The 26934-nt window shown below is 36.3% G+C and overlaps 1 protein-coding gene and 1 long non-coding RNA gene across 8 annotated transcripts in view; both read left to right on the top strand.

Annotated features, from left to right (window-relative positions):
- The window catches only part of EPHA7 (EPH receptor A7), a 165169-nt gene that overhangs the window by 11373 nt on the left and 126862 nt on the right, over positions 1-26934 (top strand). The window lies entirely within an intron of this gene.
- LOC135296407 (uncharacterized) lies at positions 17323-20410 on the top strand. Its single transcript, XR_010358473.1, has 3 exons — positions 17323-17436; positions 19645-19770; positions 20330-20410. It is a non-coding gene; the product is annotated as an uncharacterized LOC135296407 (long non-coding RNA).

Below are 26934 nucleotides of genomic sequence, written 5' to 3'. Positions count from 1 at the left end.
GATCAACTATGTAGTGACCGATAATGCAGCTGGCACACTGATACTGCGTCTGTTTTTTGTGACAGATATTGAGAGAAACTTATCTGTACATTGACACTAATGTAGCTGGCTATCTGTTACTGTCAAGCTGTGTAACAGATCAAGTGGAAGCAAGTTGGTGTGTGCTTCCTTAACCCAGAGCTTTTGTAGCCCTGTCTGAGGGCTCACTTCTGCAAATACTTTGTACCTGGCATGCTGTGTTACTTCTTTGGGACTACTCAGGGCAGAAAGTATTGTGCTCTGTCAAGACGGGCAGATGTCTGTGATTCTTCTCTCACACTTGCTAAAGCTCTGCTGAATTAGCACAGTAGGATTGTCTTTTAAAGATACAGAATAATACCTTATCTGACTGTTTTGCAGCAAAGGTAGGAGTAGATGACCACGTTGTAGTTCCAAATGTCTCTTCAGCCTGTAACTCAGCAGGGATTTTCATTTGTGTTACGCTAGCTTGATTGGCTGTCTGTGATTGAATAATGTGTTTCTTTTGCATACATCTCCTCTCCTGTTTGTGTAATTTATTGAGTTCAGATACTAAAACAATTGAATTTTGATTTATTTATAAATAAATGCACTGTATGCATTTATTTATCTTTTCTTTTTAATGAATGTAAGTAACTCGTAGTGCTGAGAATGATAACGAAGAAAACAATCATGAGTGGTGAAACACATAACCTGGAAAATAAGGTCCCCTGTGTTCCCTCTTCATTGCTTGGTGATTCAAACTGAGTTAATTTTTTTTTCCTTTTGGATGTACACTGATTACTTCTCACTATACGAGTGCCAAAGAATACTTGAGACCTCAGTGTAAAGCGTATGTAAGAGACCCAAATTTCAGAGAGCTCACAAATGCAATTTAAAGCAAAATCTTAAAACTGTGTGAAACAAACATAAGGAAACTAGGTGAGCCTCTGAACTTTCAGCTCCAGATTGTTTTGTTTATGTACAAGGAGACTCTTTTCTTAGGTCTGATAGTTTGTAGAACTAGACTTAGGTGTGGAAATCGTACATTTCAAAGGATTATCTTGAAGGGTATGTAGCAGCAGTACCAGAAAGGTACTTAGACATATTCAGTTCTTCTAACACTATGTATTGCATCTGGTGTGGAAAAAAATCCGCATCCAACCAACCAAAAAATGGTCCAACAATCCCCATCCAACCAACCAAAAAAACCCCAACCACAAAAACCCAATGGACTTCTCGGTAACTGTGGTAGACTCCCAATAGGTCTGACTTGGACTTTTCTCGCAGTGGAGTTCATTTGCTATGTTATGCATGTAAAGGAATACATTGTGATCAGTGATTGATATTTGAAGGTGAAAATAATTCTATGAGAGCTTCTACTATAATGTATTTTCCATCTGTTTTATGTTAGTTGGGGGTGGAGAGGGAGAGAATTAAATTTATTCAATCAGAGCAGTAGAGTGATATTTCAGAAGGTATGAAGCTTCTCTTAATGTTACTGAACTGAGAAATTACATAGATCACTGGGCACCAAGTCCAAAAAATCAAATTCCTAGGGAAAGCCAAATGAGTGCATTTTACTGTTAAATGCATTATAATACTGTATGCATTAACAGTTGTTTTATTGGCCTCCAAATGAGGAGGGGATTATAGCTATTTGCACATTTTGTCTTGGTGAGGTAAAAAGGGAGCTACAGGGTTTTCTTTCCAAACTTTGTCAAGTGCTATACACTGTGCCAAAGAGCAAACTGCATCTGTTCCTTCTCTTTTTTCTTCTTGGGACAAACATTTTCTCTCTTCACTTTGTGAGATATTACATGATAACAGATCCAGAAACTGAATTTGCCTTATGTGCAGCATATTTGTGGTAAAGTATGTGTGGTTGTGGGTTTTTTTTGTTTGTTTTTTTTTTTTTTTTTTTCTTTCTTGTGTGTTTTCTTTTTTAATGTTACTCCCTTTAGGAGCTTATGTGCCACACATTTATTAATAGAGGGCAATGAATTAAGATGGGAATGTGAATAAGTTGTAATTAAAACAAATATTACTATGCTTCCCAAAAGCCCAGGTTGCTCATATTGTGAATTGGGCGTAGAGTTCAGCTCAGGGAGTGTGTCACAGAAGATGTGGTGACCTGCAACCTAAGTAACCTGTGCTGACATTCCCACATTTTCACATTTTCAACTTGAAATTTTTTTCTTTGTGAAGATGTGGAAAATGGTAGAAAACTTTTCAATGGCATTTATGTCATCAGATCTTTAAATGTTTCCTCTTTTGAAGAAGAGTTACCTTTCTTCCACTTGCTTCCAAAATTACTCTAGGGAAGAGAATGTAATTAGTTTCAGCTAATTGAACCTGAGCAGAGAATGAGGGTATCTCTGTGTCACTGAGTCTTGTCATTTTCTCAGAAGCCTGTAGAAGTTCAACAGCAGAGCGTCTATCTCCTTCTCTTTTTATTCCCTAACATATTAAATAACTTTTCTGTTCGTTTTTAAAGAAAGGCCAGTGGGATCTGATATCAGGCACCACATACAGCTGAATATTAACTATTAATAAAAAAAAAAGTTTAAAAGGTAGGTATCTTTGCAAAGGATCCTAGCAAGGTTCAGGAAAATAAACTAGATATTTTAAAGTGAAAGTAAGACCTTTTCGTTAGAGGGTCAAGAATTACTTAAGATGTTTCTAGCTTGAAATAGAGAGCTTTAATAGAGAGGTACCTTTGGAATTTGTAGAAAGTTGAAGGTTTTGGCTATCATTCACCCTGCAGTCTTCTGACTTCCCTTCTTGTCAGGGAGGTGTGATACAAAGATACATTTTTTTGCTATATCTTCCTTTCAAAACAGTCTAGTGTTCATAAAGAGGACGATTTTTACAAATTCATTTGTCTCTCTAAGTAATTTGGATTTCTTTGACCTACTTTGTTCATGTTCTTCAGTTTTCTGGATGCGAAAGTGCAGGGAATATAAAGGGAAAGGAGCTATGTCCACTGTTAAACTTGACCTCTTTGAAATTTTTTTCCAAATGAAGTAACACAAAATGGCTGGTGTTCTCACTGGTCAGGGCTAGCCATTCGCTGAAACAAGCTGATGCCTTCATGCTTCATAAAATCTGTTTCAGGTCTCTTCTGTGTTGTTTTTTGGCCCTAAGATACAACTGATTTTTTGTAGTGTTGCTTTGCCTGAAGTATCTCAATTAGTTTGATAAGTCTGATTATAGGCTGTCATAGTTTTGGTGATACAGCATCCTCTCCCAAATGTGACAAAGAGATGAGAGAAGTAAAATGATGAGAAGTCAAAGTGATAAGTACTGAAGGCAATCAAAACCATCTAGTTTTCATTGATAATGCCATCAGAGTGATCCCTGAAATGAATTAACGGCAGAGCTACTGACAGATTTAGTTCCCAATAAACTAGTAATTTTGCTCCAGAAGAGCTGAAAAAGGTGAAATTGCACATGCAGATGGGCGAGTAGGAGCCCAGATCCTAGAAGTGGGGTTGTTGGGTAGTGCAGTTCAATGTAGAGCTCTTTCTCCCTCCAGCCTCTTTCCCTTTGCCCTCTGGCCTGCTTCCCTCTTCCCAGGTTCAGCTGTCTCCAGGAATTAATTTTAGTTTTGCATTTTTACTTAAGGTTTACTTGAGGTTGAATATGTATTTCTTCACCTGAATTTGCTGTGTGGTTGTTGTTTGGGTGTTTTTTTTTATCAGATCCACTGCTGTGCACAGATTTTGAAATGAAAACAAAACCAGCAATGAAATCTAAGAAAATTTTAGTAATATCTCCTTTAGTTACAGGGGAAGCACTAAAACTGTCTGTTTTACGGGTCTGTGATGCCACTACTGAATTAGCTATGGTTGCTCAACAGCTGGGCCATTAACTCCTTAGCCGTAAAGTGTATCTGCTGTTTGTTCTAAATGAAGCTTTAGTTGGTATTTAGAAATGGAATCTCATCCTGTCAAGTCTGTTGCCCAAAACCATATGTTTTGCTTCTGAAACAAACTTTCCTGCCCAGAAATCTTTTGTGAAGGGTGCAGTAGGTGTCTAATGGCTTTGCTATCATTTTCTAAGTTTGCTATGTTTCTAAGTATAAACAAATTCTTCTATATGAAAAAGAAGCTGCTTACTCAGAAATTTTGAGAGGGTTTTTTGGTTTGTTTGTTTTGGTTTTTGTTTTTTTTTTTGTTTGTTTTGTTTTGTTTTGTCCAGGGTTGCTATTAACCTCTCAGAATTAGCCACCAAAAATAAATCTAAGTATTCTTTCATTTCTGAGTACAAATGGGAGAGGTCACATATAATCCTCATTAGGAGTATCACAATGGTGCATGCATTCCACTAAATATGACTATTAGCTTTTTAAGAAAAACTGAAACAAAACCCATCCAGAAAACAAGGTTTCAGGAACTGAAAAAAGAGTGAGTAGGTTACAGAGAAGCTGCAAGTAGGGATCAATTAATGGAAGAACAGATCACAGAAAATAGAAGAACATGTTAATAACTACTTATCTAATCTACTTCATATATCTGTAAAACATCTATTATCTCTATGGTGAAATGCTGTTAAAAGTTGTACAAGAAAGCTGCAGTTCAAAGTATAAATTTTTCTTTGAAAATAAGGAAACTTAAGTAGAGGGCTGAATTGGAGGTTTTTATTTAGGAAGTGTGACAAGCATATGGTGAGATCTATGTTTGGTACTGAATCTGAAAAAAAAGGAAATTATGTGGGCAAAATGTTTGGTTAACTACTTGAGGTTTTGAATTTTGATGCATCCCAAACTTCCTCTGTTATTGTGAAAATATTTGCTCCTCAGCAACAATTCCTATATATTAAACACTATTAAATCCTGAAGAAAATCTTTCTGTTTTCACTTGGGAAACTGTGGAGATAGTTTTAGTGTAGGTTTTCAGTTAATATGCTTATTATTACTTGAACTATAGGGTAAAAGTTAATTCTTGCTTCTTGACTTCCCAGGTGGTTTGCCCTGTACTGTGCAAGCTCTGTCTGCAATGATAATTTAGTCATTAAAGACGATAAGTTGTACACAATTTATCACAATGAACTGTGTAGATTGACACTTTTTAGATTGAAAACAAATAAAACATGTTCAAATTAATATCTTTAAAGTCAAAATGGATAGTTTGAAGCTTTATAGTTTATATAAGTTATATGTATATAACTTAATTGTATTGGTTTTGCGTCTCCTAGAGGTACTATAAATATTACTTTTATAAAAAAACTTAAGACTGGAACCAAATTGAGAGTAAAACAGTTTGTAGGAGTTTCCTTTTCAAAGAATTAGAAAAGTATATTCAGGGAGCTTATTAAAAGCCAAGCACTTGACAGGAAAAATATGTAGATGATTTCTATTATAGTCCTTCACAGAATGTTGTGGCATCAAAGAGAACCAAAAAAGGGCAGGCTCACCATTTAGGTTGGCATTACCTGTCTTTAATTTCATAGAAAGCAACCTCTCTTTACAGAATGGTGTATCTAATTTCTTCTATAACATAGCATTATTGTGCAAACAGCAGCCGTAGCATTTAAGACATTTTTATGAATACGCTTCTCCTTATTTAGAGAAGCCTTTATTCCTGTGCACTTCCTAATCTTTGTGCTGCTGCTGTCTGTCACACTGAGCTCTCTTATCCCTAATAATAATGAAAAATATATGTTATATGTGAAAGTAAATAGTATCCAGTTAACAGTTCACAGCAGAAACTGTGGTAATCTCATGTTTCATTTCTTGCTCTCAGACACATCAGCAATGTGTGCCTGGTTGCTCTGGTGAAAGTATTCTTGTATACTTTTCCATTAATGACTGTTTCTGACTTCACAATCTCCCTAATAAACAAAACACAACAACAAAAAGGAGAGTGTCTGTTAAATATTTAACACTTTTTTCCTTCTATTTCTCTTCATTAAGAAGAGATTTTCCATTTAGGAAAACTTATCTCTTTGAATGTATATGCTCTCTGGAAAATTTTGCTTAATATCAAGCTAATTTATAAGTCTAATTCAGGGTAGCAAAGGCAACCAAGTATGAAACTTGTGTGTAAGAAGAATTTGGCTCAAATACTGTATTTCTTGAGTTTAGATCCTGTCAGGGCATGTGTCTGCACATTTTTATTTAGCTGGGTGGCCCCGCTGCTTGTCTTAAGGAGGATAAAGTTGCTCAGATCTCTAACAAACATCAGGGTTTTTTTACCCAGGGTAATTTGATACTTCAAGCTCTTAATTTTTATGATTTGGATTGGTTACATGTGTCTCTTGGCAAGACATGGCTTTCCTGCAATAATAGTACCAAGCATTTTTCCAGTAAAACTCCAATTGTTGATATCATCTGATATCAGTGCATACCTCAAATGTGTGCCATTGATGGGAAAAAGAAGGAAGTACATGATTGAGAAACATAATTTCTGTTAATATTTTGCAATGTATTTAATATACATAAATGCAAAAATTATTTCTTCTTGCAATTGGGAAGGACACTAAGGCTTTAGAGAGGCTGGAGTGAGAATACAGCAGGCTGGCTGCTGCTATTTTTTTTTTAGCAAAAAAATTTCTGATATTATGTACTACCATAAATAAACATACTAAGAAAGTGTAAAAATGAGGTTTCTACTTTCCACTAAACAAGTTATAAGTATTTTAAGGAGGTAATGCCTAATGCAGGAAACTATCTGTAGAATTGCAGGCTGAGGCACCATCCCCAGAACTTAATGGAAAGAATCCTATTAACTTAATTAGAGTAACATCATATGTTGATGTTTTCCTACTGAGGAAAGTGCTAAAGTTTTAGGTAAGTGTAAGCATATACTTAAACTTGAAACTTCTATGTTGATGAAATATATTTAAATGAACGCTTTATTAGAATTTTAAGAATTGCAATATTGTGCTGCTATAAATGTATACAGAGAAGTGAACAGGACCCTAAAATTCCACTGATTATACATCTCCCACTGATGAGATATATAATCTCTAGCATAATTAGTGGCTATAACTTGTTATTATTCTTGCCTTGCATGTAGTGAATATGATATATCATGGAGTGTAGATGACTGGTGTTCATTTTGCAGTGGATGGAACACAGTGGATTAAACTTGTGTGGGGGGTCAAGTGGCATTTGGAAGTTTTCTGGCAGGTGACTGAAGTGGTGGCCTCATGTGGCTATATGCATGTGACCTGCTGTATATTCCCTTTCTTTGTCTCACTGCATGTGTCCTCATAATGGGACTAAACTGCAAGTGTCCCCTGAGAGTTGCTGGAGCTAATTTTTTTCTCAAATGACCATGTATATACTTTCTTTCCAGTCTTATAACATAGTGTACACCTGGATATTTTCCTATGGAAGTCTAAACCCATTTGTAGGAGAGGGCAGGACATCCTTCATCCACTTGTGATGGGCCATCAAAACAAAACTCAGGAGTTCTGTGGAGCTTGTATTAATGACCTGATCCACTTGACCTCAAAAGTTAAAATGGCGTGAGACCTCCAACCCTCCAAATCCCTCAGTTTCTCAGTTTATGAGCTGATGTTAATTGTGGCTAATAAACATAATATTTTTTTAACTTCCTGTGTGTACCACCTGTTGTTTTTTTTTTGTTTTGTTTTGGTTTTGTACACTAAATTATTGAAATTGTTATATGGTTAGATTTTGAGAAAAAAATTATAGATTTAATGAAAGTGTGTGTGGTGCCTATTTGAATCAATCAATTTGTGTCCACAGAGGGATATAGTTGGTGTTGAGAAACTCATTAAATCTCTAATATAAAATATTGGAACCCTTGCTTAGCTACCATGAAAAGTCTTAGAGAATGTTGGCAATTGAGGCTTTGTAAGTGAAGTTTATTGTACTCCTAAAAGTTTGGCAGTTTGTGTGCCAAACAGCTCAGCTGTGTTAATGCTGGAACAAATTGCATGTTCAAAAATTTGTCTGTGGGACATGGTCTGGGTGGGCAACATGTGGCTGTGATCACTGGCCATATTTACATGATCTCACTCAACTCATGTTATCCAAGCTTAGGTCAATTATTTTTCTTGCTGAGGAGAACTTGAGCTTGCATCTCTTGCTTCAAATAGGGCATGTCTCTTAACCAACATGCAGTCACTGTTAGAAGGTTTAATAAGCTACTGGTGAAACTTGTTCTTCTCATAGTGTAGCAGTTAAAACCATTCATACAGAGTGACAGATTCCAATGCCTTAGGTTCTAAGTTTTCTTCTTCATATATTTATTTATATGAATATATATATATATATATAAAACAGACATGCATATAAAATATAAATCATCTAAACTTTACTATTTGTGCTCTAGTGTTTCCAAATGTTGACATGATTTTGTTTTGATTAGTTATTTGAATTGTGTGTATATGTATGTATTTATTAGGTGAATGGCAGAAATGGAGAAAAAGTTCTACTGATTTTTTTACTTATAAGAGTGATGTGTTTGTATGTTGAAGCAAATGGAGATGTATTGATATTTTCCCTTGTTTCTGGTAGTTCTGTTTGAAGTCTTAAAACATCACATAAGAAAATGTAACTAGAAAGAAAAAGATTGCATGGAACAGATTTTTTTTTAAATATAAGATTTGGTATTTTGTTTTTAATTTCTACATAGAGGTAGTTTTTGGATGTGACTGGAATACTTTCAAAAAGAGGGTATTCTTACTTGATTTTATTGTCTTGGATCAGACCCATGATACACCCTCTTAGCTGATATCGGGCATTGAATCTTAGATGTTTGATTTCTCATGTTTCAAAATGTCAACGTATTTTTTCTTGATCAATTTATTTGCACAGTAGAGAATTGAAATAACTCTCCATTTTATTTGTTTGTTCAGTTTATTGAAAATGTTTGTTCCATATCAGTAGCTCTTCAGGAAAAATAGCGTTAATTATATTATTTGCTGATTATGTATAATTGTGACATTGTTCTGTGCTGATTACGCAAGAACACATTTGTCTGTTATAGAGACAAGTGGACATCTTTCAAAGTGTGGTCAGTTTTATTGGCACTAACTAGAAAAAAAGAGTAGTGATAAAGTCCTTCCAAATGATAACTAAAGGAAATGGATATTGTTTTAACTGTTAGCAAATCCCAGAGCTTCACATTGTCACCTAATTATCTCACCTGTGGACATCTCAGCTGGATTTCATCTGCAGTCTGATGCTGGGAAGTGTGAAAGTATCATGTGCTTAAAATCATAAGCAGGCTTGAAAATCATGTCCCCTTGTGCAGATGGAATAGAATTCTCAGTCTGTGATCTCTGTCTCTTCTCTTTACTTAACACTTATAATTAGTTGCATATCACCTAATTTTCTGATTAAAAGGCATAATTTTTTGTCCTTTTGGTGTATATGCTTGTCTGTCTGCTTTTGTTTGTCAGTCAAAATAAGTCTCTACTTGTCCTATTATTGAAAAAGTCTTGTCAGTGGAATTGCTAGTGAATAATACTGGTAAACAAGGGAGAGAAATGACATCTTTTTAAAACAGTTTTTCTTTTCCCTGGGCAAATGTGACATAGGAGGAGACAATGACATACCTACTTTTGATCTTTTATCTTAAAGATTTTCTGTCATATTTAGAGCTACAGTCATTGTATTGTGTATTATTGTTGTAAAAAATCATGTATCCAAGAAGATAAGATTGAAAATTCCATGACAAGTAGAAATGAATGGTTTTTAGAAAATAAAGCACAAGCTGATAGAACAAATGATGTGCAGTATCTGAGTAAGGGATTTTATTTCTCTCCTTATTACAAGGACTAAATGAAAATGCAATACCTGTTCTCACAAAACAAACCCCACTTTTATAATTCTGCCATTTAAAGACGTTTTGTGTGTTTAAGCAGTGACAAGGGTATTCATTATTAATTAACATTCAGGAGATAACTGACTGTCAGTTGCCAGTCAGAGTGGAGCTTGGAAGAATGTTGACATTGATTGATGGACATTATTCTGGGACTATGCACAAACAACCTGCTCAGGTCATCTGAATACATAGAAACATTACAGATCAGCTCCCCATACACAAAAAGCTCGGGCTGTCCTTCCTGAAGGGACAATATCCTTCCAAGGATATCCTAGACACACTTGATTTTTAAGTTAAGCCTTCACTTTCCTGCACTGTGGTCACAAATTAAGAAAAGTTCAGTTAAGTGTGGTAAATATGGACAAAAAAGGTCACTGTTCTGTTTCTAGCTGTTTGTGATTGAGGTGCCTAAGCATTCATCTTGAAGCAATATTTTTTATGTTGCTTTTTTGGAGTGATATGTGTACTTACCTAATGGATATATACTAATGCAGTTTTTTCTATGGGCAGAAGAAAATCCCCAACCCCTAATTTATATTATTTTGAAATACAGAGATGGAAGTGGTCTTTCAATCTTACTATTTCTATGATCTCTTCAGAAGTGAGTTTTAAATATCTGCAGTGATACCAGTTGCGTGCATCTCCTGGAATCAGTAGTGTATTTAGATTCAGTGAAATGGAGACACCCTTATGGCACCTTCACACCTCCTTCTAAGGAGGGTATAAGCAAGCTCTTAGTGTGTCACATAGCAATTCCACCTACCCTAAGCTGAGTAGCCTGTGTGTCTGAACTCCTCCTGCTTCTTGTGGTGGGTACCTGCTTATACAAGGTGGTAGTACTTGGCTAAAGAAACAGAGTATGGTGCTTTATGGGCTGTAGAGACTTTCAGGGAGGTGTCACTTTCCTGTGTAAGTGAACAGCCTGATCATCAACATATGATAAGCACCTGCCTCACAGATACTTATTTCTCATACTTTTTCTCAATTTTTTGAGTATGCTTCCAAATGTATCATGGTTGACTTGGATTTATTAACTAAGACAGAGGGCTGCTCATTAAGGTGATTAAAAAGGAGAGCATATGAATGGAGCCCTTTTCCTGTGATTATCTGTGGGGGCAGAACTCCTGTGCTCTATTACATGACTCTGTAGGTTAAAAATTGGATCTGTCTTGTCTTCTTTAAAATCCCCATAACTTTCAGCTTTGGGAGACATTGCAGTTCCACCCACTCCAGATGGAAGAAGCGTGCTGCTGGGAATCCCTTGCCAATCTCTGTCCCTGATAACAGTTTCTGAAGCATATTGGGGAAATCTGTTGAGAGCTGTTATAATTTCATACTTGTGTGCCAGTTTCCTTTTTCTCTTTCTTCCAAGTACCTGCTACTGGGGTTCCTTAATGCTTCTTTGGGGCTGGCAGGGTATTCCTGCAATGAGGCAGAGCTCCCTGCTTTTACCCAGTGGAAAAGGGCACCATAAACGTTTCTGTTGCAAAACTGCTTATTTTCCCTTGGGTAAAATCTTGCTTGCTTTATTCATAAAAAAAAAATAAAAAATAATGAGTCCCTTGGGACTGCTTGTGAAAGTAAGAAAAACAGGAATTGGCCCCATGTCATAACCATCTGTTATTAACACAAAGAGCAAGGGCCCAGTCTTGCAGTCCTTGCTAAAAGCAGTTTGTTTAATAGGAATTACTACAAATATGAAAAATGTGTGTTTTCCTCATTACTGTGACAATATTCCCTTCCAGTAGTGAAAAAAAAAAAGTCATCATGAATCTTGGTGTGCAATCACACAATTGCATTATTTTATATTGCGGTAGGCTGTATGCAATAAACATCTCATTCCAAGAAATATATGTATTGCAGTATTTTCAAAAATCACTTCAGCTACTTTCACGCATATTTTTTTCATAGTACATCTTTTTATTTTATGGCTGAATTATGACTGAGTTTTCTTTCCTACTGTTTTTATGACTGAGGTAAACCTTTTCTTATTTTTATTTTTTTATTTTTTGTAGCAGCTAGTTTGAAAATGGTGCCATTTTCCCTTCTCCATCAGCAGAAAATGTTGGACTTTTTACTTGATGACTCCTCTGACCCAGACACACACACTCTCCAACTCCCTCCCTCAATTATAACTAAAGTGTTACTGGAGAGCTGAAATTATTTGATCCATCTTGCCATGACACGTTATGACAGAGGTAGTTTTGGTGGCTGTTACTTCCATTCACCTGTAGGATGAACTGCTAGGTTGGATTGCATTTTTTTCCCCCCAACTTTGTGACCTCCCCTGTATTTTTTATTTCTGTCTTCATATTTGAGAGGATTATTCCGTAATATTTCATACAAACTCCCTATCTGTGTAAAGGATCAGCTTGATCCTGTCCATTTGTTTTTCCATCAGTACATCACTAGTCCTGAGAATTGTGCCCATTCCCTGCAAGGTAACTTGAGCCATGAGTGTTAATAGGAGCATTTAATCCATGCTCCTTCACTTCTGGCTATAAATCTGTTAGGCAGAACACGGGTTGCTATAATCCTGTTGATTGCACCTCAGTGGCAGGCCAGTCCCCTGGCAGGCTGTAGTGCCTTTAAGGGTGCCTTTGAACAATCAGTCTGGCACAGAGCACATGCAGCACAGCCCAGAATCTGGGAAAATATATAAATTATGATAGGAGGCTGCGTGTTTCCATGGTGTATGCAGAAAGACAGGAATTGCTGTATTGGATCAAACAAGTGGCTTGTCAAATTCATTACTCTTTTGCCAGCAAATGTCCAGTAGCAGATGTTTGGAGAAAAAAATATGAGGGAACATCAGTTTTGCTTTTCTTCAACCCAAAAGCATTCTCTACAGCTCTGTCTCCTTTATATCCTTTCGTCAGTCATTTTGTCATTCAAATGTTAGAATAATTGTTTTCATTTCATGTAATGGATATGTTCCATGTAAGCTTCTAGTGTGTTTTTGTGATTTTTCTTGAGTTTGTGCCCTCAGATTGAAATAGAATGGAAATTCTACAGATGTTTGCATTATTAACTATTCAAGTCTTAAATTTATACTTTGAACTTGACTGAAAAGACCTTTGAGGATCTGATGTAGAAGCATACACAGTAACAACACTAAATTGAATTCTGTGCATTTAGAGATGTAGATTTTTAACAGTTTGATTGGGAAAACTAAATTGATAATTTGTAAATTATGTGTAGGACAAATACAGTAGAATTTTATTATAGGAACATTACAGCAACTTCTTTTTCTGTATTTATAGACACTCTGGACCATTGAAGGGTTAACACCCACCCTCCCCAGGCAAACAGAGTATCACTTTCCTTAAAATGCCATTGGGAAACCGAGATAAATGGTGAAGCATTTTCTGTGTTGACATGATGTTCGCCTGTCCGATTGCATCCTTCCCAACAGACAGCAGAGAAGCAATTACAAAAAAAGACATCTGTGCCAAGGTTTGGCTAGCCAGGGAGGGCAAGCTCTTGTGTTTAAGAGGTAGAGAATCCAATCGATGAAAATGTCTGGGCCTGTTAGCACCAATAAAGCTGAAGGCCACTGGGAAGCTCAGGGAGGGTCTTTTGTTGCGGAGATAGAAAAGAGGCCGAAGCTGTGACACTTGGGGAGGAATAGGGTCAGCCAGTACGATCATCCATCTTCCTCAATGGCAGCTTTCTGTCAGTTTTTAACCCTGCTCAGCAGAGGATCTAAACCCCTATTGTTGGCACCAGCCAATTCTCAGCCAAGTGTAAATGAAGTTAATATTCACTGACCTTATGCATAGCCAATGAAGGCCCTTGATGTCATCCTGGAAATAATGTTATCTGACACTTCAAAAAGCAGATGTTGGCAGGTTGTTTGTGGTTTTTTGCTGAGCCAGTACGCAAAGACGCATTGTTTAGGCACCTCGCATTTAAACTGATTTCCATAATAACCACAAATAGGCCTTTTTGACCTTAAATTGACATAGTTATGGTTTTAGTTTGCATATCATTATATGCTGCTCACAAAGCCTGGCTAACTTGCACTAAGTGGTCAGGGAGAAGTAGCTTGGTTCACTTAGATAAGAAATATATGGGTCAGTGAGCAAAATTTATTTATGCTGATAAAACAGTGAGTAATTAAAATAGCTTAAATAGCTCAAAGCAGACATTTTTAGAGCAAAATGAAGAATAGCATTTTATTTTGCAATATACCTTCATGAAAGGAAATATGTAACAGAAGTAAAAAGAAATAAAAAAATACCACTTTCAGAGGTACAGACAGCTTTTATTTTGAAAGGCCTATTGCAAGCAATTGTTAATGCCTTCCTTTGTCTCCAGTAATATTTTGTCATGGTGAAACATGATTATTTTAATGCTTTAATTACGGAAAGTTAAATAATTCTTACAGGTTCCACTGTGCCAGAAATTTGTCTAAGACAGAAGCATACTGGTGATATCTGCATATTTGTACAGTGCATTTCATCCAGACAGATCCCCAAATCTTCTGCAGACTTCTAGAAACAGAACACATCCTCTTGTGTAAAAGCCAGTGTCAAACATATGTTGTAACTCTAGGGTGAAACATTATGGTTCTTTTTAAAGCACAGTGCTATTTCTCAGCAGCCTGTGGTTCTGATTCGAGGAAAGTTATAAACCTGTACCACACATGGGAGGTGAAAATTATTTGATTTGGTTTATTTTTCTTGTAAATTAGCTATAATTCTGGCTCATGTGTGCTTATCTTATGTGAGATGAGCATAACAACATATGGTAATAAAGTGCAGATGCAGGATGAGTAGTCATTATTAATAAAAATATTCAGCTGTATCAACCAATGAACTTGGCACAACCACGTTTTTCCCTTTTGTGTGCAAAATGCAGCAGCAGGTAACGGAAATCTAGAATATTCTCTATTATGCCATGGTATTGATGTTAAAAAATATGTTTGAATAATGATAGTACAGTTAGCACCTTTCAGGCTGTGAGGCATTTGTGTCATTTTGAAAAGGAACTAAAAAGATCTTTTTTTTTTTTTTTCTTGGTGTGTTCTTTTAGTTTTTTTTTTTGGTCAAAGAATGAGTTAATAGTTGAACTGAGAAAGCCTGATAATCACAGTTGCTCGGGAGGCAATTATCTGACAAGCTGGCAAAGATGAGAAATACCAGAACAGATCTGCATCTAATTGAAATCACTCAAATCTGATCTTAAGATAAACAGTCCTAGTATTTTTGGAAACTGTGTTATTGATTGTGTTCTTCCCATCAGTTATGTTTGTTTGTACCTGTTAGAGAAGTGAACATGTTTCCTGTAGTAACAGATTTCCTTAGAAGCTCATCAGCTAGAGATTTCTCGCTATGTCTTTGCTCGATATTAACTCACATCAGGTGGGATTTAACAAAAAAAGAGAGAAATAAATTCACTGAGTTCCTGGATTAAATTTTAAGGAATTGGTGATTGATTTTGTTTGAAGTACAACATTGTATTTCATTAGCTTCTGGTTATTTGTGTGATGTCTGTGACATATGATGGCTCAGTCATATAGCTCAGATGATTAAAAGGCTAATTTTAGTTTAGAACTGATTTTAATGGGGTATCTGAAAGGACTAATTTGTCCAGATAGATTAAATCAGATTCCCCCTCCCTGCCTGCCCAAATCTTATATTCAGTTTATTCTACAAGTATTCTGAAAATACATGAAGTTAACTGAAAATTTCTGAAATACAGAATTACAGCCAGCTACTGAACAGTGTGCAAAAAGCAATGAGCCAGAGAGCACTGAAAGCAATGAGGCACCTTAGTGGGCCTTTAACAAGCCCTAAGTCTGCTAAGCAAGCAAATTAATTTGTTTAAGACTTTACAAAGACCCATTTCTTCTGTAAGTTATATTGAGTAATAACCAGATTGAGTCACATTTTCATTTTACTACTCTCCTGTAAATCGGTTCATTTCTGGCTCAGTTTTGTTAGTCTGTCCCTTTGTCAGGCTTTATCCTATGAAAAGTGTAGAATGCCAAAAGAAACATCAAACTGACCCACTTCTGCCCTCTCCTACAGCAGAAATGGATACTGAACTACAGAAGTTTATTTCCTATTTCTGGAAGGAGATTGTGAAAGATAAATTTGCCTTTGTGAATTAACCCATAGACAGATTGTTTCATTTCATCCTGTTGGTATTGAATATTGTTCTTATTTTAGTTGAAAGTTTGCAAAATGCTAGCTTTCTATGGGCAGGCCACTGAGGAAGTGATCCAAAAATAATATAAATTGAAAGTGTTTGGTTTAATGTACTTTTCTGTTTGTTTGTGGGTTTTTGTTTTTTTATTTATTTTATTTTTTCCCTTTAAACAAAACAGAACAAAACAAGAAGTGCTTTGGAGTAAATGTCAGCAGAAGATTCATTAGGGGATAGGGACACAGGTAGCTGGGAGGTGTGGGGGTGTGGGAGGTGGTTGGGGTCTCTCCTGCTGATGGAAGGCACTACCAGCTGTGAGTTTGCTGGTGACGTTGGTGCTGTGTCTGGGGTTCTCATGGAGGAAACCTTTCAGGGACTGTGAATCTGATGTTCTTGTTTGGAACTAGGTTGTTTTTGCTTCTGATTAATCTCATCTGTAAGAAGTGAGGTCTTCAACAGCAGATTGTTTTGGCTGTTTCTGTTGTTTGGGATGATATATAATTTTCTGGACTCAGGGTCTCTGCAGAAACAGTCTGTATGGATCTGAGTTCATTTGTATTGCATTGTTAGCATGGCTGTGATTTTCTTTGACAGTTACATCAGCTGGGAAGAGAAGAATGGAATTAGATATGAAAAATTGCTTTGTTCTCCAGAGTTTCTAGAAAACATCTTTGAAGCTGTATTGTGAAATCTCTAGCATGTCTGCAGATGATTTGTACTAATAAAGAATAGCCAGCAAAACTCTGTTGGAGAAAATAATATTGGAAGAAAAAAAGCACAGAAAAATCAATTGCATGAGGAGATAGAATATTTAGTACTGACTCATCTTCTCTAATCAGTAGAAAAATGGATTATATGACTAATAAAGAATCACCTCAAAGAGAACAGTTAAACCATGTACCATTTTGTTGAACAGATCAAAAATACTGTAAATAACCTACCAGTAATGAAACACATGATTTTACAACAAACAAAATATGCCATATGGGGGAAAAAAGATCAAATGAATTGCGTAAAGCACCTGCTGTCAGATTGAAGCCTGGGAATATGTCACTGGTGAGAGGGAAGTAGAGGGTAACTCAGTTATGAGGAACTGTGGACAGTGAGGAGATGCGATCTAAAGATAAGATTTTGGGCAGGGTCTGAGCTTCAGGAGGATGTTGGTGTTTCTCAGCTTCTACCCTCTACTTCAGTGTGTCAAAAGGTGGATGAGCACAAATGGAAAGCAGGAGCTCTCCTTGCCGTGGAAGGCATTCCATCTGATGGCTGGCATAGCAAGGCAAAGTGGTGTGTGGATGCTTTTCACAGCACTCATTGTTTGCACATAACCAGCGCCTCAGCCAGCGTGGGGTGCGCCGGGGAGCCGCCGTCACTAATGTCACAGCAGCACACAGCCACCCTGGCTCTGCTCCACCAGTTCTTTACTTAGAGCTCTGCCTTTGTTTCGTAACATCAATAATGCAAATGTACAAGAATAAAGGTGAGGCCTGACCCTGCCCCTTTGAAATGACTGGGAGATAGTCTTTACCTTTCATAAGCACTAAGGTCTATTTGCTGCCTCTCTTTTGTTTTTGGGGTTTTTTAAATGGCAACAGTTTTCAAAGTGCTTTTCACACACAGAGAAAAGATAATTTTTTAAGATATGAAATATCTGATTTAATAGATGAAATATCAGTGGTAAATATTGTGGGAATTCCTTTCATAAGTAATAAAAAAAGAAGGGCTCATTTGTGAGCACAGCCATATTCTTACTTAGTGGAGGAGAATAAGGTACATACTTCCTTGCTGTTCCTCTTTCTCCTCAAATGGCAGAGGGTGTGACAAAAGTTAGGTTTTTGTATTACCCATGCAAAAGATCTTACTGTGTTTTATCCAGATGGCAAAAGACACAGGAAAAATACGACAAAAAAACCCTGAAACCCACAAGATGCAATTTGAATTTGTGATCTCAACCTAAGGTGATTAGGCTCTGCGTTTTTCATTAAGCAAGCTGGAATGTCTCTTTTCTCTATCCACCATCCCCAAGTGCCTGCAAAATTGGAAATTAAAGATGAGCTGAGTAAAAGAAGAATGGTTCTGAAGCCGAGAATTTATTGTTTCATTTTTTTTTTTAACTTCCTTAGCTGTAGACAGACACACATAGCTCATGTAGCTGAAATTAATTGGGTCCCCACAATATCAGGAATGTCTGAAATAAAAATTATTCTTTAATCCCTCTGTATGCATCTGTTCAGTCTCTGAATGTAATTGGGTCATCTTTTCAAAATATTTTCTACAAGTGGAAGGATAAGAAGCATTTTTTTCCTCAAGGTAGAGTTTAGATGGTCATTCAGAAACAATAACAACAACAAAGCCATGTGATTCTTTGCACTGAAATATAAAATAGATTACCAATTGCTTTAGGATTATGAATTAAAAAAAAAAAAAAGAAATTAGTAACTTCATATGCTCAAGCATACTTAGATTTTGAAGATTTTGACGCTTATTTTATAACCCTCATTTAAAATAACTACAAAGTTCTTTGTTTTTTTTTTTTGTTTTTTTTTTTTTAAATTTAGTTATTTTGGGATTGTTTTTCTGGTTTTTATTTTTGGGTTTGTTTTTTTTTGTTTTGTTTTGTTTGTGGGTTTTTGTTTTTTTTTTTTTTTTTTAATATTCTTGTATTTTTGATGAACCAGTGTATCTTGAAGGACTAAACCTGGGATCTTAATTCATGTCATACACCATTGACAGGACTGCTTAGGAAGTGACAGTCCAGGCATAATAAATTCAAGCAGCATTTACCTGTATAAAATCATAATGGGCAAAGCGTCTCCAAGTGTGGGAGAACATTTATTTGTTGCATAGGTGTAAAGGAGGATGTAATTTAACTTGTGGAAACACTGATGAGGAATGGGGAGGAGAGAAAACCCTTGGGGGCTTTGAAAGATCCGAAGTAAAAGCTGGGTTTGTATTGCTGATGAACAGCAAACCCATACTTTTTTTTGCAAACTAAGCATATTTGCTGCAGAATTCACCAAGCAGACCAGAAGCATGAATTGTTGTCTCTTTCCCATATGACTGTGGAGGCCCTTGTGGAATGAAATCTTTTCTACAATCTGCGTGTGAAAAATACTCTCTACAGCCAGACTGCAGAGGGCTTTGAGCACACAAGATCTAGGTCTTTCACAGCCTCTCCCATGCAGCACATCAGGGAGCACAGGATTTAACGTTCCAATGTCTGTGTAATTAGAGTCTCCCTATGGGTAAAATTTAGGTTAAAAGTGAGGAAATGTCCTTCTACACTGAGCAGCAGAAGGTTTCTAGTCAGGGCACACCTGTTCCTCCATGCTGAAGAGTGCAGGATAAAACAGGAATTGTTGCTGCAGAACAGGCATGTTAAGGGGAATCCAGGTTTCAAAGTGGTTTAAACTAAACAGGAGCAAGTTTTTCTCTGTTTGCACAGTTATAATCAGGAACAACTGCCTGTGAAGACTGCAGTGAACCTCAGCTTGCAAATCAGATGTTTAGCTATGAGTTCCAGTTTCTTTAGTTTCTTTAGCACTGAATGCTAAATGGGGATAAACTACTGGATATGCAATACCCGTCTGATTATTTCAGAACTGTATTTCTCTGCATTTTTCTACTTTGCATGTGTTTTTTACTTCCCACTGAAGTAATGCACAGTTCTCTTGGTATGCACCCCTAGAAGTTTACAGCCTTGCTGCTTCCCATTTATGTTATGACATCTGCATTCCTGGAATGATCAACTCCTGCTCTGCTGAATTAACTGAAATACCCCATCACTCACTGAATTTCTTAGCAGCACTGAGAGGTAACACTTAATCCTATGCTAAAAATAAAGTGCAGGAATTTGGTCAAGTTATGCTGGACAATAAAATAAGTTTAAATTTGCCTCATTGCATAAAGTGCCTCTTACCAGCTCTTGTAATGTTGTCACGAGCTTTATGGCTATTTGCTGCTGTACAGTTTCAGCTCCTGCAGAAATATATTTCAGTTTCCATTCTTGAATTTTTTAAGGATCAGCTGTCAAGCACTTCTGATGTTTGACAAATGTTGTGTAGTTAAGGATATCAAAAGGAGATAATAAGTGATAAGGGGCAATCAAAAAAGAAAAATGGAAATGCTCTTGTTTTAAAGTCTCCAATGCAAATAGGTAGAGGTGACCCTCCTGCAGTTTACCCTTCTGTATGCATATCATTCATTAGCCAGGGAGTTTAAAGTTTTTTTTTCAGATGTGTTTTCCAGTTATGGGCTATTAAGGGCTGTGTGAAAGTCCAAAATAATCTGTTTGCTTCAAAGGAAGAACGTAATGCCTTCTAGGCAGTATTATATTAGGACTAAGAGAATGCCTTTCTATTTTTGTCACAAAGCTCTCACCTATGGTGCACCTGAGGCCCGAAGGGGATCATCTCAACGGACTTAAAAATGGTTGTGCTTTTATTAATAAAACATTAATATTATGTTTGTGCCTGTCTTGGCTGCTTTCACAGAGGCATCTCATTTAAAGTCATTAAGAACTCTATGATACATTTATTTTCACCGCAGTGTGTTAATAACATTCAAAGGCATTAATATCTGGCTACTGTGCATTTGCAAGAAGTTGCAGTGCCAGGTCAGCACACATCCTATTTTTCCATGATAAATGAAAAATATTAACATATAAGGCTAGAAACAGAATTAAAATATTTCTGCTGTCAGCTTTCTGTCTTACATTTCACTTTTTTTTTCATGTTCCTACAGTACTGAGGTAGGTAATTAGCATATCATATGGATAATTTTACGTTATTGTTTTCAATTGTTTTCATTTGAAACAATGATTAAACATAGTTTGTGAAACTTACAAAATGATACAGTAAAAGATAATTCTCTAATATGACCAGGAGTGTCATAGTCTCCCTTGCTGCCTCAGTAAACCCAAAGAATTAATGGAATCTCACAGTACACTGGTAGAGATTCAGAACAAAACAATACGATGTGTATGTCATGGACAAGCAAAATAATTTTCTTCCTATTTGCAAAATGATCTCTTTTAATTTGGCCACTGGAGCAACTAATAAGTTCCTAAAAATCATAAGCTTTGTGTGGAAAATATCACTTTCTACAAAATATTCCAATTTATGCATGTTTTTCTGCCACGACATCTTATTTGCATGAGATAGGTTCATACATGTTTTCATGAAAACAAATGGTAAACCTCCTGCTGAATTTATATATCAAGTATTGCATAAAAACTGGATGCCATTTTCTGTTTAGCTATTCCCACTTGCTTTTCACTGGTGGGAGTTGGTGTAATTTTGGCCTTGGTAATGTGAATGGTGTAAGTCTTAGTTTAATTGGACCAGGAATTGACCCAAAGTATTCTGCTTGTTATCTTATATTAATTTTCATGACAGCTAGTTGTGATGTCACAAAGCAGAGACATCATGGCTGAAACAAATGAGGTACATTTCTAAGCCCCACAGACAATGATTTATTTTAAATTACCTGTAGTAAGAGAAAGTAAGTGGTGTGAAATCAGTGATGTTTAAAGATATTTCAGACTTTGCTGTTAGAAAGAGTTATTATTTTTATTGTGTGGCGGTGAAAATAAAAAGGAAGGTTAAAACTTCTTTCTGATTTTTAGCATAGTTGTAATACACTATCTAGATGCACTGCTTCCTATTCTAAATTTGGATCTGAACAACGTACAGGACACTGAATGATACAGGATCAAGGTTGTTCTTTCTATTTTGATTCCAAAAGTGTTGTCCACTGTCCCAGGAGAAGCGAACTTCATCAGACGTGACTTGACTTTACATCTGCACAGGAGGTTATCCCTTGTAAAAGAGGAGAGTTGTGAATGAAACCTTTGTCTTCAGCTTCCTTGTAATCCTGCAGTACAGTTGAACATGTTAGCTCAGTTGGAATAATTTCCTAAAGACAAAAAAAAAAAAAAAGAAAAGAAAAAAAAAAATAAAGCCCTTTCCTCATTTTAGGTTCCCGGTTCTCTGCTTTCTTAGATTTCACACTACCTGCTTTGGTTTTAGCAACTCTGATTTCAGTCTGTCACCTTCCCTGGCTAAATATAAAAAATGATATGCTCCTCTCCTTGAAGGAGAGTATTCAAGAAATATGATCCCGGTGAGAATGCTGTTTTGAAGCAGCAGGGATTCTTTTTTCCCTGTCATTTTCTTAATTTGGTCTCTGTTTCAAATCTTTATCAGCACCTGTCCTTTTAAGGAAACAGATTAAAATGTCTGTGGGTAAACAGAGGATTGATTTGGTGTGAATGTACAGCTTCTGTGCTTTTACAATACATGCAGTTATGAACAGGGATACCACATGCTTTAATGTCCTTACGGACTCATAGCTGCTTTCCTTCCTTTCCTTTGTGCATGCTGATTTTAGTTCTCCTTTCACTATACTAGGCATAAATTAAATGTATATTTGAAAATATTTTCTTTTTTTTTTTAGAACAAGGAACATGTATAAAATGCTGGATAATGCAGTCAGGGCTGGAGAGGGGTATCTGTTAAAAACCAGTAGAGAGATAGAAGAAAATACTAAAGATACTTGGGTTAATAAAATGATAACAATATTCTGAAATATTACAGAATATATTGCAGTAGCTCAAATATATTGATGACTGTCTGACTGGGTTAGAGATAAAAGCAGTAGACATGCATTTGCTCTGCTTGCTCTCATTTAATTTCATCATAGTGAGTCACATAGGCATCAAGATTTATATGTGTCTGATAAGTAGTCAGGGTAGAGAGTGTTAATGATGGTTGTAATGCTTTCTAGAATTCTATTTCTTCTGACTTTGGTTGACATTGTGACTCTAAATACAGCAGATTCTGTAAATTAGGAATTGGGAGACAGAGGAGGGGACAACCTGCCTCAGAATTCATGCCATATTCATCAATATTTAGTCATCCATTGGTTGATTTTTTTTAAATTCTCCCCTTTCCCCTATGTCTGGACAGCAGAATGCATGGTGTTTCTCAGGGAATATTTATCAGATTGGAGTGTGCATTTATTGGAAGAAATTCAGGGAAAGCAAGTCATAAAATATGCTGAGGGCTTTTTGGTTTGGTGGTTTTTTGTGGGTTTCTTTTTTTGGTGTGCGGGAGTTTGTTTTTATTTGGTTTTTTTTTTTTTTTTTTTGGTTTTTTTTTGTTTTTTTTTCTTTTTCAAGGAACTTATTTATCCTTCAGTTCATATAAAATCTTTTTCATCAGTGATCAGTACAGAATGGAGAGACTTGGCTGAGTCCTACTGGTTCACATGGGACAACTGTCTCTAGCACAATCTGTTTCTGCTGATGGCCCTAGCACTGACACGACAGATGCTTGGAAAGCTGCTGTCCCTACTGCCGCCGTTGTCGACACCATTGCAAATTCTTAAAGGAAAGTTGCAAAGAGTCTTCCCTTAGCTGAAAAAGAAGACCCACAGTTAAAAAGAAGGTAGTCTTTTACAGACTCTGTGGGGTCTCTGTTGCCATCAAGTGCTTTTGGGTGGTCTTAACTGTAGGTAGTGGGTTGAAGGTCTTCACCTCTTTAAATGACTGTGGTATTAATAGGAGAATCTGAAATATTGTGAGGTGTTTGCACATCTCTTACTGTCTTCATTTATATGACTTAGGTGTTTGCTGCCGTTGTAGCAGTGGTCCTTAGAGGAACTACTTTTCCAGGACATGAACAAAGAGAGGAGTGACAGTATTGCAGCTAGAAAAAAACATGGGAAAAGATAGCTATGGGCAATTTCCACAGCTCTTAATAAGTAGCAAGAGCAAGTATAGCAGAGAAAATCAATAAAAGCCCCTTGTCTACCTTCTTACCTCCACAGCCCTTTCCTGAAACCCAGAAGAAAAAAAGATGCAGGAATAAAGCATTTATCTTCAATGTGCCTGTCTGTTAGGTACATCCTATGGCTGACAGCAAGGCTCTTTTCCAGTTTATCATTTCATGCTTGTTTTGGTGGAGAAGAGAGTCAGTTATTCTATTTAATTCTGTCAGCTGTTAGAAAGTACTCTCTATTCTAGTGATATTTTCCTTTGAGCAGTTTAAATTCTTCTGAAATGGCACAGATTTTACTGAAGGCTGTTGTTGCTGTTTACTGTGTTAATGCCTACATGTTTCAGCCAGACTCATTGAAAAGGAATCAGTTGATTCTGGGGTGCTCATCTCCATGTACTTAATGTACTTAATATATCCATGTACTCCATGTACTTAATATATCCCTTCTTTGCTCCTACTTTTCATTATTTAACCAAAGATAGAGAAGTTGAGTTGGGTCTAGTAACAAAATGATAAAGTGCTAGTGTGGGGAATGGATCCCAAACACAAATTTTGACTTAGTATTCTTGTTACTGAGCATCCTTCTACATAATTTTCTCCAATGAAGAAGACTGCTTAGCCTGAAAAACTGGACAAATACCTGTTGTAGGTAACAGAGAAGTAGGGCAAAATCTCGAAATAAAACCAGGTGTGGGTTTGTTCCCCTTCTACTTCATACTTATGATTAAAACAGAGGCCAGAAATCCTAAATTTTATGGCTGTACTATAGCTTATCATGACTAATGAAATTTGAAACAGAGCAACCTCGTCTAGTGGAAGGTGTCCCTACCCATGGCAGGGGGTGAGGATAGGAGTTTGGAGCTAGATGATCTTTAAGGTCCCTTCCAACCCAAACCACTTTATAATTCCATTATTCTTTCAAGAAATAGGTACTTCAAGAGAATATTTGCCCAAATTCATTGAAATGTAAAATAATTTTTTTAAAGAAATTGAGAATAGAGAAAATGACTGCAGCTTTAAAATGCTTTTGATGCAAAAAGAAAATTAAGGTGATAATGCAGATGTATGGATTGCCAAATGTTATGTTATTCTTTTATACAGAAAAATTGCCTTTTCCCACTCTACTGACATATTTAAGTATAGTTACAGCCTTAATAAAGTAAACCTAAGCCCTACACAATTATGGTGACTCTACAGAAAATTAGGAACTAAAAGGAGCAGAAGTTTGCGTTGCCTGTTTGACCTTCATGAGAGCAGCAGTGCTATCAATCTTTTAAGTTTAACAGAAGCAGTATAAAATTTGAGGAGGAGACATAAATTTTGCTGCATATGCAAAAAGGCACATGTAAATGGGCTATATACCTGTCGAATCTTTAGCTGGACAATATAGACTGAGATAATACTACAAGTCAATCTCTTCCTCAAGTCTTGTGTTATTGGATTTGATTTACTAGTAAAACCACATAAACCTCATCTAATCTTCTTGAATTTTGCATCTGTCTGAGGTTTTGCTTTGTCCCCTGTTCTCTTCTGACTTTCTCATCTGAATGAGCTGCTTTATGTGGAAACTACTCATCTACCAGTATGACTTGGCATTTGTTGTCTTCATTTGTAGGATTGCAATATTTTTTTCTGGATGTTTTTTGGGCTTTGCTTATTTGGATTTTTTAAAGCAGGTCAGTGCGCAGAAATTCTTTTATTTCTATGTAAAATCTTACATTTGCCAACCTGTTACAAATACTACAAAGAAGAAAGGAGTATTTTATTTTGATATACCAGTGGACATAAATAAAAGTGCTATGTGCTTATGTAGTGTCAGGAATAATTTATATTAATTTTTAGGACAATTACTATACGATTGATTAGACTGTGAGCCTTGCTGCCAAAGGATGTTGTAGAAACATAATCACAGAAAAGGTCAAGTATCTGTATTTCTAAACCGTACAGCAGAAACCCTTAGTTCTGCAGACCAGTTACAGCTGATGGAAAATTTTATAGCAGCTTCACTGCAAACACAAAGCAGATGCTGTAAGTGAATGCAGTTAAAAAAAGAAAGAAAAAAGAAAAGCAATCAGTACAGCAACCCTAGCAATACCTATTTTCACATTAAATTCCATTTCTTTTTCACAAGCTCCCATTATCAGACTTTGATGAAACAGGTTTTTTTTGACTGCTAATCCAAAATACGTGCTATGTTCAGGACTGAAGGAGGATGAGTGAAAATCCAGCACAAAGTAGGGGCTGTTTGAAATCTCTGGTACTACTGGAAAAATGTAAGCGCAAAGCACAGATTGGCAGATATATTGGCTTAAGTCCATCCAAAGGTCCTTGTTGGGAATGTTACTGGTTGAAAACCAATATTCCTGCAGTGCTGATGTACATTTGGGCTCATTTTTGCAATTATGTCCAGTAAAGACACTTTTATATCAAATGTGTTTGCACACATAGTTAGAACCTCTCACTGCATTTGAAACAAATTCTAGCGATCTTTGCATTCCTTTTGCATCTTATAACTCCTTATTCTGAATAACATTTTGTTTTCACAAAATTCCCAGTAATTATAACATGTCTTAAAAGCTGAGACTTAAATGCAGACTAGAGTTTCAAGCTCTTACAGGCCTTATAGGACATGGAAACCAAAAGAGCATAAAAGTGGAATTAATAAAGCACAGAGGTGCTTTATTAATTCAACATGAGAATTAGTGACTAGGCAAAAGGTTGGCACACTTCATAGTGCAGGAAGTAGCATATTTTCAGGGATTCCCAGATCCCTCAGAAAAGTCCATAGTTAATAATTGTAGCTTTATACATATATTGGCAAAAAGCCTAAAAAATGGCTTCTGCATCTGCTATTTCAGTGATGTCATAGGTTAGTTTGTTCCAAACAAAGAAGAACGAAGAGACATGCAAAGAAAAGTAGGGATTTTTTAAAATTTCTCTTAATAACAAATCTGTACTTGATAAAGTCTTTAACAGTGCAACTTTCTGCAGTCATTAATAACTGAGTACGTTTACTTGTTCTTTGGTTCACCCAAACTATTTGCTACTCATACCATTCATCTTTGGCTGAATGATAGGTGACTAGAGAGGGTTGTGTCACTGAAATATGAATGATTGTGAAGCATGCACATGTGTACACACATGCCCACAAATAAAGATTCTTCAGATGTGTGTCCTATCTGTACTGGTGCTGTAGT

Source organism: Passer domesticus, chromosome 3 (assembly GCF_036417665.1).
Source record: "Passer domesticus isolate bPasDom1 chromosome 3, bPasDom1.hap1, whole genome shotgun sequence".
In the NCBI taxonomy this organism is placed as follows: Eukaryota; Metazoa; Chordata; class Aves; order Passeriformes; family Passeridae; genus Passer; species Passer domesticus.
The sequence above is the reverse complement of the archived record's forward strand: the minus strand, read 5'-3'. Positions and strand labels throughout refer to the sequence as shown.